At 51.4% G+C, this 13,346-nt stretch overlaps 1 protein-coding gene across 2 annotated transcripts in view; it reads right to left on the bottom strand.

The window, feature by feature from the left end:
* Nucleotides 1-7,543, bottom strand: part of ATP23 (ATP23 metallopeptidase and ATP synthase assembly factor homolog) — a 92,766-nt gene extending 85,223 nt beyond the window's left edge. For both annotated transcript variants that reach the window (XM_067697174.1, XM_067697175.1), the window contains exons 1-2: nucleotides 7,286-7,543; nucleotides 5,372-5,460 (exon numbers count right to left, since the gene is read on the bottom strand). The gene's annotated coding sequence lies outside the window, so the exon portion shown is untranslated. The remainder of the gene's footprint in view (nucleotides 1-5,371; nucleotides 5,461-7,285) is intronic.
* Between the last annotated feature and the right edge of the window lie 5,803 nt (nucleotides 7,544-13,346).

The following is a 13,346-nucleotide window of genomic DNA, read 5'->3' as shown; positions in this document are numbered from 1 at the left end:
AGGAGGGGAACTGGTCCTTGCTCAGAATGGCCTCTAGCTCAGTTCTTAATATTGTGGCAAGGAGAAGGGAAATTCCTAGAATGAGCCAGTTTGGCAGTGTGGACTGTGGTGTCAAACGGGGATGGACACCTGCAGTCACACGGCTTGGGTTCAAATCTTGGCTGCACGACCCACTCGTTGTTTGACTAGGACAGTGACTTTGCTTCTCTGTGCCTTAGTTTCTTCCACTGTAAAATGGAATAAACCGCCCCCCGCCCCCCTCCGCCGCCCTTGAGGGGTTGTTGTGTAGATTTAATGAGATAGCACAAGAAAATTGTTAGTGGTCTGCCTCTCCAACAGATCAACAAGGAACGTGTTCAATGTTTTTCTTATTTGTTCAGCTTCAGGATCCCCCAAACTAGGACCTCTTGCTGGATAGGCCCTTGAAGAGCCCCACTGTGGCACTGTCACCTCTGGGCAAAGGGATCTCAATCCAGCTAACTGGTCCCTCCCATCTCCTCCTTCACATCCCCAGGAGACTGGAGGAAGGCAGCACAGGATGAACAGAAATCATACATCAGGCTCCAACTTGATGAATCACCTTAAAGGGATGGGGTGGGGGTAGCTCAGTAAGAAATAGGTCACCCTTAACCCTGGGGGAAGAAGGGAACAGTAGGTGAGGAGACGGGACCATTGGTGCTAGGCTGGGAGGGTGTCACCACCGCAGTAGACAGTGAGGGGACTGTGATGGTCACCGTGGTATATAACCCTATGAGGTATCCTTGATTTTCTGCTGAGAAATTGTTTTCTAGTTGTTTCAGAGGCAGAGTTCTTGAATCCTTTACCAGCAAGCTCCTTGAGGTTAGGTTTTATCTTTCTGTCGTGGTATCCACCCCACAGAAACTCCCAGGAGAAGCTACACAAAAAGTAAACACTCTGGAAGTGCTTATTGGTTTGGTTGAGCTGTTTGTTATGGACTAAAGGGGCGTGTGTGTGTGTGTGTGTGTGTGTGTGTGTCCCCGTCCATCCATCACCACCCCCACTCCCTCCCCCCCCGGCCCCACCCAAATTCATATGCTGAGATCTTAACTCCCAATGTGATGGTATTAGGAGGTGGGGCCTTTGGGTGGTGATTAGATCATAAGCCCTCATGAATGGAATTAGTGCCCTCTTAAAAGAGATCTCATAGAGCTCTCTTGCCTCATAGAGCTCTCTTGCCCCTTCTGCCACGTGAGCACACAACTAGAAGCCAGCCATCTAGGAACCAGGAAGCGGGCCCTCACCCGACGCTGACCCTTCCTGCACCTTGATCTGGAAATGGGAATGTGAAAAATAAATTTCTCTTGTTTATAAAGCCTCCTAGTCTATGGTATCATGTTATAGCAGTCTGAACTAAGACATGTTAAAACAGAGGAACAGGTTGGGACTCTAGACTGGAGAGACAAGAGGAGACACGTGGTAGCACCAGGGTCACCTGCTGGCCCCAGGTGTCTTTCTTTCAACCCACAGGCTGTCTCTCAAAATACTGCATTCAAACTTTTTCAGCCTCTAGAAAGTCAACGACACCTCAGTTCCCAGCCTGTCCTGTCACAGGGGAGCTAATGTCCAAGGCAGAGCCGGGAAAATACAGGTCTTCAGCTATTCTGTCACTCCTGGCCCGAGTGAGCCTCCAAGGCAAGTTTTGCCGCCATGTCTTTCCCTTTCTGGAATTCCCAGCCAGGACAGAGCCAACTGCTGCTCCCTGAGACATTTTCTGGAATCTCCATATGGTTCTTCACGTAGCTGGCTCATTCCCACCCTTTGGGTCTCCTCTTCAGAGCAGACTTTCTGGACCTCCATCTATCAAAATTAACTACCCCCCTAAGATTACCTTCCATTACCTTATCCTGTTTATTGTGTTATTTACATGCTTATTGTCTCTCTGCGCCACTCAGACTGAAAGTTCCGTAAGAGCAGGGATCTTGTCTTCTGCTCATCACCACACCTTAGCCCCTTTCACAATGCCTGGTATATAGTGTCTACTTAATAACTGGTGGTCCCCTCTCAGAGTTATTCCCCTTCTCTCTAGCATTTTTAGTCAATTCTTATTTATGAGGTAATTCTTGTATCTTCAAAAGATGCATCAGTCTCCTTTATTTTGAAAACTTATCAATCCTACTCCTTAGCCATCAGCTTATTTTTTCCTCCTTCACCCCAGGCTACCAGGGAAAGATACTTGGCAGTGTCTTATGTGTCGGTTAGGACCTTTTGGTGGAAAGCAACAGAAGACCAACTAAAGGTGGTTTAAACAATGAACAAGTATATCATTTTTCGGGCTTCCCTGGTGGCGCAGTGGTTGAGAATCCGCCTGCCAATGCAGGGGATGCGGGTTCGTGCCTTGGTCTGGGAGGATCCCACATGCCGCGGAGCAGCTGGGCCCGTGAGCCATGGCCGCTGAGCCTGCGCGTCCGGAGCCTGTGCTCCGCAGCAGGAGAGGCCACAACAGTGAGAGGCCCGCGTACCGCAAAAAAAAAGAAAAGTATATCATTTTTCAGAGGCACACAGGGTTGATTCCACCTTCAATAAGGTCAAGGTTCCAGTCAGCTTCTCTGTGATTCTGTGGAGACCCCTGGCCTAGTGGGCTTCCCACCTCATGTCTCATTGACCAGGGTTGTATCACATGCCTAGGCCTAAACCAATCACTGGCAGGGAGGCAGAAGCACCCTGATTGGCTGCTTAGATTGATCAACATTCAACTCCTGTGGCTGAGGGGGGTCCCCTTCCCTGAGTACAGGGCAGGTTAATTCCAGAACAAAATCAAGGCTTACCCGCCCAGACAAAAAGGTAGGGAGTGGCTATTGAATCTGTGAGCTGCCCAATAACCTTCCAATCAACTGCTTTTCTGCTGAAGTTAGCCAGAGTTGGTTTCTGTGGCCTGTAACCACAGAATCCTGGCTGGTGCAGCTCTGGGGCTGCACAGTGAGGAGTGACAGAAGTGGCATTCATGGCCAGGAGGAGTGATGTCAGCACACAGCCGAGAGGTGGAATAGAATGGCCACACAAGGAGCAGGCGGGAAAGAGCTCTAAGACCCCGGAAAGAGCCTGTGGGGTTTTGAGAGCTGCATGATTAGGGCTTAGAGCCAGAGGCTGTATACTTCAAGTGACTTTACTCTGATTGTACCCCCAGGCTATGTAACCTGGGGAAGGTGGGTCACATGGAAGTTCAGTAAATATTGAAGTGGACTGAAGTGACCACCCTCCCTTTTAAAAACTCTATCCTTCCTCGGTGTCCAAGAGGCCATCCATGTAGATGACTGAAATGACTGGCCTTTCCCACCCACCGCGTTTCCTGCAGAAGACTTGAGCAATCACACAGCCCTTTCCCCCCACCTCACATCTCACCCTCCTCAGGGACGTGCCGCTTGGTGGTTCTGCCCTGAGGGGCTCTCCCACCTCTGGACCCAAGACTCCACTGTCACTCCGACCTGCCTCACCTTCAAACCTGAGCCTCAGACCTGCCCTCTCTGACCTTAAACTTTCTTTCCCCTCCTCTCGGCTGCCCACTCCTCTGAGCCTGCTTTGAAGAACTTGGTTCAGCCCCTGGCACATAATCAACATCTGATTAGTGGTTATCAAGACTACCTCATCCTCTTCTGCCTCCTGGCGAATGGCCTGCCTCAAAGCCAGTCACTTTGTTGCCTCTCCCCTCCCCCCTACCCCCCAATTCTAGAACGGCCCCCAGCCCCTCACTCTCTCCCTCCCAGCTAGGGGTTACTCCCTGCCTCTCACTACCTCCATCCCTGTTCCTTGCTGCCTTCTCTGCTGATTCTCAGTCTCACCTCACCCAGGCCTCACTGGGGCCCAGTAATCCTTGTTATCTCTGGGGGCCTCCCAATCAGGTTCCCACAGCAGCTCTTCTAAGCTCTGAAGCTCCTCTTCTCCCCTGCTCACCTCCTCCTACAGATAAGCCCCTCCCTCTCTGTCAGCAGGAGTGTCAGGCACAGACTGGCTCTACTGTCCACCTCAGGGAGACATCTCAGACTTGTGGTCACAAGATGGTGGAGTACAGCCCTTTCTGTCCCCTTTTTCTCTCAAAACATCACCCTCAAAACAAGGAGAATCAGAAACAGAAACCCAAACTTCACCTTCAACTAAACTAAGAGACATTAAGAATCCTGAACCAGGCTTCCCTGGTGGTGCAGTGGTTAAGAATCCGCCTGCCAATGCAGGGGACACAGGTTCAAGCCCTGGTTTGGGAAGATCCCACATACCGCGGAGCAACTAGGCCAGTGAGCCACAACTACTGAGCCTGAGCTTTAGAGCCCGCGAGCCACAACTGCTGAGGCCACGTGCCACAGCTACTGAAGCCTGTGCGCCTACAGCCCGTGCTCCGCAGCAAGAGAAGCCACCGCAACGAGAAGCCTGCGCACCGCAATGAAGAATAGTTGCTCGCCGTAACTAGAGAAAGACCGCGCGCAGCAACGAAGACCCAATGCAGCCATAAATAAATAATTTTTTTAAAAAAAAAAGAATCCTGAACTACATCGTATGAAAACAGAAAGTGTATGGGAGAGTGGCAAGAAAGGCAGGCCCAGAACACCCACGAGAAGCAAGTGGACACTCCCCTCAGAGAGGCTAGGAATTGGAAGGAGTGAGTAAACTAGAAGGCAGGGGTCTAAAAGCTGGGGGCTTGTTCAAAGACCTACTTAAAGTGCAATTTGATCGTCAGGAAACTCAGTGGTACCCAGCGCAATGAAGTGATTTATTGTGTCCCCTTCCCCACTCATGCAGGAGACAGGAAGATCGATTCTGGAGATACAGTATTGAAACAGAGAGATTCTGGACTTTGCGGGGGGTCAGGGGGAGAAGAAGGAGTGGGATCAAAAGCTGAGGGAGGGGGCTTCCCTGGTGGCGCAGTGGTTGAGAGTCCGCCTACCGACTTAGGGGACACGGGTTCGTGCCCCAGTCCGGGAAGATCCCACATGCCACGGAGCGGCTGGGCCCGCGAGCCATGGCCACTGAGCCTGCGCGTCCGGAGCCTGTGCTCCGCAACGGGAGAGGCCACAACAGTGAGGCCCGCTTACCACCAAAAAAAAAAAAAAGCTGAGGGAGGGACTTCCCTGATGGTCCAGCGGTTGAGACTGCGCACTCCCAAAGCAGGGGGTCTAAGTTCAATCCCTGGTTAGGGAACTAGATCCTGCACGCTGCAACTAAAGATCCCACATGCCCCAACTAAAGATCCCACATGATGCAACAAAGATCCTGCATGCTGCATCTAAGACCCGGCGCAGCCAAATAAATAAATATTAAAAAAGAAAGAAAGAAAAGAAGGAAGGAAGGGAAAGGAAAGGAAAAGAAAGAGTGAGGGTGGGATAAAACCATTTTAGGTAGGCAAAAGTCTCTAAACTGTTACCTCCCAGGCATTCTTTCTCAGGAAGCTACTGGAGGATGTGCTTCATCCAAACAACGAAGTAAACCGAGGAAGAGGAAGACACTGGGTCCCTGAAAGAGGAAAAGGGCAAAGTGAATTCTTAATTACTGGCCATGAGAAGTCCCAGGGTGACAGGTGTGCTACAGGCCTCAAGAGCAACGCATCCAGAGAAAAGCAGAAGGATGGAGCACCACAGGACAAATGTCTCCAAGGAGAAACAAAACAGAACCAATAAGATTATATGACAGGTTTGGCCATATGCAAAACTGTACTGAGAAGATGTTTTACAGAGCTGTTGAAGGGTGTGGGAAGATGGAGTCAGAGATTCAAAGAAAACCAAGCAAATAAAAAATGAGGCAATTAACTCCAGGAAAAACAAAAAAGTAGTACAAGAAAGGAAATGTAAACAGAGCACACAACAAAAAGTTATATTAGAAAAGGAAATGGAACCAGCATACTTGCCTCAAAAGTAAACAATATTTTCAAAGTCAATAACGAGATCACTGAACATGGATTTAACCCTAAATTGTGATATAAACATAATGGGAGTGGGAAGAGGGAAAGAGGCAAGGAAGAGAATCAAAACCCTCATCTACCAAGACAGGGAGTCAACAAATTAGATAAATGAACCCAGAATGGCAGTACATATATTATTTAGAAATAAGGAAGGAAATACCAGAAGACACAGCTAAACGAGTTGAAAGCGGTTGCCCCTGGGGAGTAGGATTAAAATTGGGAGAAACGCCAGTGGGACTTCTGTGTTTATTCCAAGCCCTTTAGAATGACTTGATTTGTAAGCGATGTGTTTGTATTAGCTCGATAAAAAAAAATTAATTTTATAAAGCAACTATAAAAGGAGGTGTCACATCCTCCACTACAGAATGCCTGAGGAACTCTGTATACTCAGAGGAGCAAGGGTCTCCCCAACCTCATCCCCCCCCAGATGGGCATTACTCATCAGCTCAGCCCTCTTCTCCCAAATGCACTCTCTCCATCTCCTCCTGTTCTGTCAGCCATTCACAGGGTGGCTGTACTCCACGGTCCAGAACGAGCTTCTGGGACTTCACATGCACCGTGCGTGCCCTCTACCTGTAAGGTTACTCTTTCCTATTCCACTCTCACCCCAACCTATATAGGATAGTTTAAACTTCAGCCCTCGGCAGAGATAACACTTACTCCATGGCCATCCTCCTTCCCAACCTAGTCTGGGCTAAATGCTCTTCCTCTGTGTTTTCCTACAACTCTGCGTCCCCACTGTCGCTCTTAGCACACTGCTCTGTAAATGTCCCTCACTTGTTTAGCTTTCCCGCTAGACTGTAAGCTCGATGAGGACAGGAATTCATTCTTAATCACTCTAGCTCCAGGTCAGGACCTGTGACTGGTAAAATAGCCGATGATCATGCCAATGGCTAAACACGTGATTCACATTTAGTAAGGGCTCAATAAAGATTTGAAAGAGTAATAAATATTCAGACGCAGACCTCCCCCTCCATCCAAAATATGCCTCCCTCCTGTCATCTCCATTCTACCCTCCATACTCTCCCTCCCCTACAAGGTCAAACTTCTCAGGCAAGTTGGCTGTGGCCAGTGCCTCAACTTCCCGTCTACCCACTCCTGCCTTGACCTCATAAGGCAGCCAAGGCCCCTTCACGGGACCAGGTTTAGCTCCAGGAAAGGGATTTCCAACTGAGTTCACACTAAAATTGACGGAGCACTTCAGAGACTGTCTGCACAGCCCGGAAGGAAAGCACACCCCTCTTAAGTTTTCTTGTCCCCGGGGCCCTAAGTACAGCTCTCAGAGGTCAGGCTGGGTCCCAGGCTACGCAGAGGGGACACGGTTAGCTCTGGACTTGGGCCTAACAAAGACCCTTGGCATAAACTAAGCCAGTCTCTCACCTCCCTATCCATTTTGCCTTGGTGACTCCCGGCCAGTGTTTCCAGTGGGAAAGGCGTGAGCCCCCTGCCTGGGTGCAGGGAGGCCTGGAGGTAAGAAGCGTGAGTACTCAGCACCGGCCAGGCACACAGTAGGCGCTGGAGGGTAAAAATCCGCCTTGCATCACTCCCCAAACGAAGCTGGCCTCCAAGAGGCCTGGGGAGAAGGCACCAGGAGCCGCTTCACTGCAAAGCCTCTAGGTCGCCAGCCTAGGTCAGGGGCGTCCTGCCGCCCCACCCCCATCGCGCCACGTGACCTCAAAGGGCCGTCCGGGGTTTGGAATGCGGCAACCTCTGCTTTGCCCCCAGAGGGGCCGGCGGAGCGGCTGCGGAGGGAGGGAGGGAGGGAAGAGGGAGGGAGAAAGTAGTGGCCGCACCCGCGGCTCGGAGGACTGGAGGGGTGGGGGTGGGGCGCGGGAGGGGGCCCTTCTCTCCTTTCCCCAGTGCGCGCGCTGGGGGAGCGAGGGAAGGAGGTGGTTTGGCTTCGTCCAGGAAACCTGTAAATACGGGCCGAGAAACTCGATCTACTCTTGTCGCTTCCCTATTTAGGAGAAGGGACGGAGCCAGGCGATTAGTGGCTCCTGGGGGCGCAGGTCACGTGGCCTCCCAGGACTAGGTGGGGGGAGGGGAGGCAGTGCTCCCGAGGAACCGGGATCTAGGGAGGCCGAAATCCCGGCCAGGCCCGGCGGCTCCTGTCCCAAATAGTTTCATTTGTCCTTATCTTACACGCTCACATACTGCCTGTGGGGTGGGAGGGTCGAGGGTCTACCCTGCTGCGGGTTCGTCCACGGCACGCGCCCTTTCTGAGTGCTGGGCGAGGTGTGTCTGTCGGTTTCACCAAGCCTCAGTCGGCTCCGGCCTCGTTTGCAAAGCCCGGGTTAGATGTGACCAGACTTCCGAGTTCCAGACTCTTGTGCCTGTGGTGGCCGTCAGGCTCCGAGGCTCCGCTCCGGGTCTGGGACTCCCTGTCCTGGGTGGTGGAGAAAGTGTCTAGGAGGCTGGCGTTCTGCCTCCGAGCTTCCCTGGCTCACTGGCCCGGGAGACCGGCAGTGCCCGGGGAGGAAAGTGCCCAGCGGGACTGGCTTCCAACAGAGCCTACTGTTTGCCACTCTGTGAGGGCATGAGGGGAGTGGAGGAAAAAAGACAGTGCCTGCCCTCAAAGGAGCTTACTCTGGAGTGGGGGCAACCGTCAAGTAAACCAGAATGAAAATACAGGAGCACAGAGAAGCATCTAAGTCCCGCTGGGGACCTGGGAGGATTTGAGGAAGAGGTGGCACTTGAATTGTATGTTAAAGGTTGAGGAGTCATCACACACCGGAGGGGGAAGGGCACGCAGGCAGAAAGGCCGGCCTTTGCAAAAGCGTGGAAGCACACGGTGCCAAAGAATCACAGGTGCCTCTTTCCTCCGGACGGAATCACGGGTGAGTGTGGGGAAGGTGTGCGAGATGGGTGGGGTAAGCCACCAGGAGCCAGAGCCAGGCATCTGTGCTTGTTCTGAAAGTCGTGGGGAACTGCTGAATCATTCCATATAGCCAGGATCAGATTTGCATCATCTTCTAGGAGAGCTGGGGATGGATTTGGATTTGGGCCCTAGAGGAGGAGAGAGCTTGATGCCAGCGTCCCCTGAGAGAGAGGTAGTGGGAATGGGGAGAATGAAAAGGCCTGACAAATACTTGCGAGGGGAAGAGCCACTTGGCCTCAGGATGGATTGTGGGGGTGGGTATGAGTGGGGAGGAGGAGTCTTGGGTGACCTCAGGTTTCTGGCGTGGGGAACTGGGCAGATGATGGATGCAGAAGGCAAGCTTGATGAGGATGAGAGTGATATCTATTGAGCACCTCCGGTGTTTCAGGCGCTCATTGCTTTGCATATTATCTCATTTAATTGTCACAGTGCTCTATGAAGTAGGTACTAACATTATCCCCATTTTAAGATGAGGAAACTAAATCAAGAGGCTCAATAACTAAGTGGTAGGGTTGGGATGATGAACATGCCTGCACCTTGCAGAATGCATCATCCCAAATCTGAAGCCCCAGTGAGGTTCCCCGGGCTACTCTACGTAGAAGCTATACTCACCACCACTGGCTCCTCCCTCCCTCCCCAGCCTCCACATCTGGCACCCCCCACAACTGTTCAGTCACTGTCACCAGATCTGTCTTTGCATCCCACCCCACCTCACCCCCAGGACCTTGCCTGAAACAGCCAGGCAAAAGCCTTGTGACAGGAGGGCACAGGGGTCCGGAACCCTGGTGCTGAGACCCCACCTTCCCAGTTACAATACAAAACGGAACTGAGACTCTGCCAGGAACAATCAGAGAAAGCAAGAACATGGATGTGTTCTGTTTGTAATAAAAATTTTCTTAAAACATTTTAATGGAACATTTCAATGACATCAGAGGGTCAGGAAAGGTCTGTCTCCGCCCAACCCTGTGTTTATTTTCTGTGGGGAAAGGGGCAGGGTTCTGGAGTAAGCGTGCACCTCCCATGGAGGAAGCTCCTTCAGCTATTTCCCTTTCCCAAACCTTGGCTCAGGAACAGCCAGTCCAACCGGAGGAGCCATTGGAGACAGGAATGGCACTCCTTTGAGCCACACCCTCACTACCCCACTGCCTGCATTCAGGTGGCGGTAGGGGCAGGAAGGGGCTGTTGCTTCCAGATTGCCTCTCAACAGCCTTCCGGTAGAGGTAAAGGTAAGATACGGGGAAGACACAGGTAGGTGACCAGAGATAGTTTGTAAGCTTTCTCTTGGGAGAGGTGTTAGGCCCTGAGAGCCCTGGCCTCAGCTGTCACCCTTGAACCTAATTAAATGGGGCCCACCCAAAGTCACACAACCAGCAACTGGCCCAGGGCCTGGAGGGAGGAGGGTATTTTTGAGGCTGTTTGAGGCAGAAGTTAGGCCTCCCACTTCCCCAACCCCCTTAACTGTAGGAAAGATGCCCATCATGACCCCAGACAGCTTTCTGGGCTAAAGACCTGTAATCTGGGGACAGAGCAGTGAGAAGCCCATGGCATCAAGAGTGCAAGCCCTGCCTGTCCGTGTTCCAGGCTCCAGTAAAGCTGCCATTGCTTTTGTAGTTTCTGGGGGCACAGAGGTGCTCACCAGGCTTCACAGGGACCTTCTGTCGTCTCACTCCTCTGCCCTTGGTTCTATTAGCACCCCAGTGCCTCTGGTCTTAGAAGGGTTCTGTGTGTTTTCTTAAAAATGAACCTTTCTTTGACCTCAGAGCAAGAGGTACTTGAGGGCCACCTCCTCTGTATCTTTCAGGGACAGCTAGAGCCGTACACACGGAAGGCGTCCACAGCACACAGAGATGAAAGCAGTGTGGTTCCAACTATGGGTCACAACCTGGTGGTGGGTCATGAGATCCATTTAGAGAGTCATGACCAGCATCTTAAAAAAACAGAATACAATAAATAGAAAGTATCAGAGTGCATGCACATAGCAAGGATAAGTATTGTCCCATGGAACTTTTGTTTCAGTTATCTCACAACAAAAAATGTATTTCTTGCTGTGTGTCTTACTGAACCCCTGGTTCAGAGCACTGGTTAAGACATAGACTCACAAATACATAAAGAAAGTCTGCCTGCTCTGTGTCAGGCACTATGCTAGATCCAAAATGAATAATACAGTCTTAATCCATCTTCTGGTGGGGAAGTCTGTAAGCAAACTATCTGCAAGAAATGATGCTAAGTGCTCTGAGAGAGTACGTAGGAGGCTATAAAGCTCTGGCTTGAGAGTGGGTATCTGGGAGGGCTTCCCAGAGGAGGTGATGCAGTCAGAGTTCTTAGCAAGAAAAGACAGTGACCAAAAAAAAAAAAGAAAGGACAGTGACTAGGTTCTGGTATCTCCTCCATCTTATAGATAGGAAAGGAACTAGGTGAAGTGTCAAGATTCAAGTCTTAAAGTCAAAAGAGAACTTCTAGGGAGTTCCCTGGCAGTCCAGTGGGAGTCAGCGCTTTCACTGCCGTGGGCCCAGTTTCAGTCCCTGGTCCGGAAACTAGGATCCCGCAAGCTGCGTGGCGTGGTCAAAAATAAATAAATAGATAAATAAAAAGACAACTTCTAGTCCTGCCTCCTCTTCTTAACAAGCTGTGAGACCTTAGGTGAGTCAGTTAACCTTTCCAAACCCTGTTTCCTCATCTACAAAATGGGCATATCTGCTCTGTCAACCTCGAAGCAATAAGAGATCAAATGTGACAGAAAATGTATGTGAAAAGTACTTTGTAAACTATAAAAGGGGGAGGGATTGTCTCTATGGAGGAGGAAAATTACAGTGTAGAGAGGTGAAGTGTCCCGCCCAACACTACAGAGTGGGATGGGAGGGGTGGGGGGGAGCAGGTACCCCTCAATCCTCAGTCCTCAGCTCCTGCCTGCACTCCCCCCTCCTCCCACCGCAGCAGCTTAACTACCCCACTAGAGGGTGGGGGGAGGGCCCCAAAAGGCCCCCTAGCAACCTATTAAAGATTTACCTCAAAAATCCTTTTCTATTCATGACCTTTTGACCTTCTGACAAAGATGGGAGGTAAATATGTGAGAACTCCTCCCTTTCCCCTTCTGTTAATGAATTAGGATCTACCCAAACTCAGTGTTTAAAGTTACATAAGCATCATTCAGATCTGTACCAGCTACTTTCATTTTGGAAAAACTGCATTTCCATTAAAATGGTGTTATATAAAAAGGTTTTATGTATGTATGTGTAGGAACAGAAGGAACAGGTACACGTGAGCACTGTGAAGGCACACAGGCACATACACATCACAACCTCACCTGTCCTTATGGGGAGCAGGTGTTTGATAGTTCCTGGTGAGTTAAGATGTGACCCGCTTGCTTGTCCTCCAACCCCCAGTGAGACCTGGTGCATGTTGGGCAATGGGAACTGCAGCAGGAAGGCCATCAGCTGCCCCCACCCCCCAGGGACCAGAAAAATCCTGACCTTCCTGAAAGTTCCTTCCTTGGCAGGGTGAGCTCCATTGAATCATAAACTACGGGGGTTGGAAGTAGCTCAGAAGTCACCCAGTGCAATCTCACTGGACAATACTCTCACCAGCCTTGACGTGAACAGCTCCCTTTCTCCCAAGGCAGCCCGTGTCACCTGTGGACAGCTGTAGCTCACTGGAAAAGACCTGATACTGAGCTGAAACCTGCCCTTCTGGAGCTCCCACTTCTTGGGAACAAATGTATATCCCTCACCTAGTATCTTGAGCCGGAGGCTCACGAGAGCCCAGGAGCGAAAGGTGCCTGGGGCCTAAAAGCAAGGAGGGAGGGCAGCAAGAGTCCACAGAGCTGAAGCTCTACCCTTAAAGACCTCTATCCATCTAAACTGAGGCTGGGATTGTGAGGGAGGGGGAGCGAGGCGGGCAGGGCTGGATTGGGAGGAGGGGAAGAAAGCGGGGGAAGACTTGAATGGGAATAAGTGAGTGGCTTTGAGCAAAGCTTGGCTCCTTAGGTCTCATTTGAAGTGGGGCGGGGGGGGGGGTCAGACCATCCCGAGGTCAGTTACAGCTCTCATTCTCTGAGGTCCTGAGTCCGCCTACACACACACATATCCCTTTCAGGGTTCGATGGTTGTACTCTTATGTGAAACAGTGGGTCCACAATTCGAGCGCCAAATAGGAAGTAAAACAACTGTCCGAACCCTCTCTCTCATCCTGGCCCGACGTGAGTTAGGCTTCGCGGCTTGCTCGGTTACCGGAAGGGCGGAACCATTCTACCTTACCCACGTAGAACTGCACAGACGGGAACACCCCAGCACAAAGTAGGGAAACGTGAGCTTTGGAGTGTCCTTTTAAGTAGTTGGGAAGGGGGTGTGGCCGAGGAGGCTGGGAGGCCGCAGCCCGGTGAGGGGGGGAGTGGCCCGGGGGCGTGGCCGTAGCGTCTGGAATGTTGTTGGGTCCTCGCACCGCATAGTAAGGAGGGGTCACGCCCCTTTTCTCGGAGGGGGCCAATCGGAACACCGGAGCGGTTTCAAGTCTCCCCTGCCAGCCTGCCCGCCCGCTACCCCACCCCCCTCGGGGATTCGCTTTTTC

This window comes from Pseudorca crassidens, chromosome 11 (genome assembly GCF_039906515.1).
Source record: "Pseudorca crassidens isolate mPseCra1 chromosome 11, mPseCra1.hap1, whole genome shotgun sequence".
In the NCBI taxonomy this organism is placed as follows: domain Eukaryota; kingdom Metazoa; phylum Chordata; class Mammalia; order Artiodactyla; family Delphinidae; genus Pseudorca; species Pseudorca crassidens.
The sequence above is the reverse complement of the archived record's forward strand: the minus strand, read 5'-3'. Positions and strand labels throughout refer to the sequence as shown.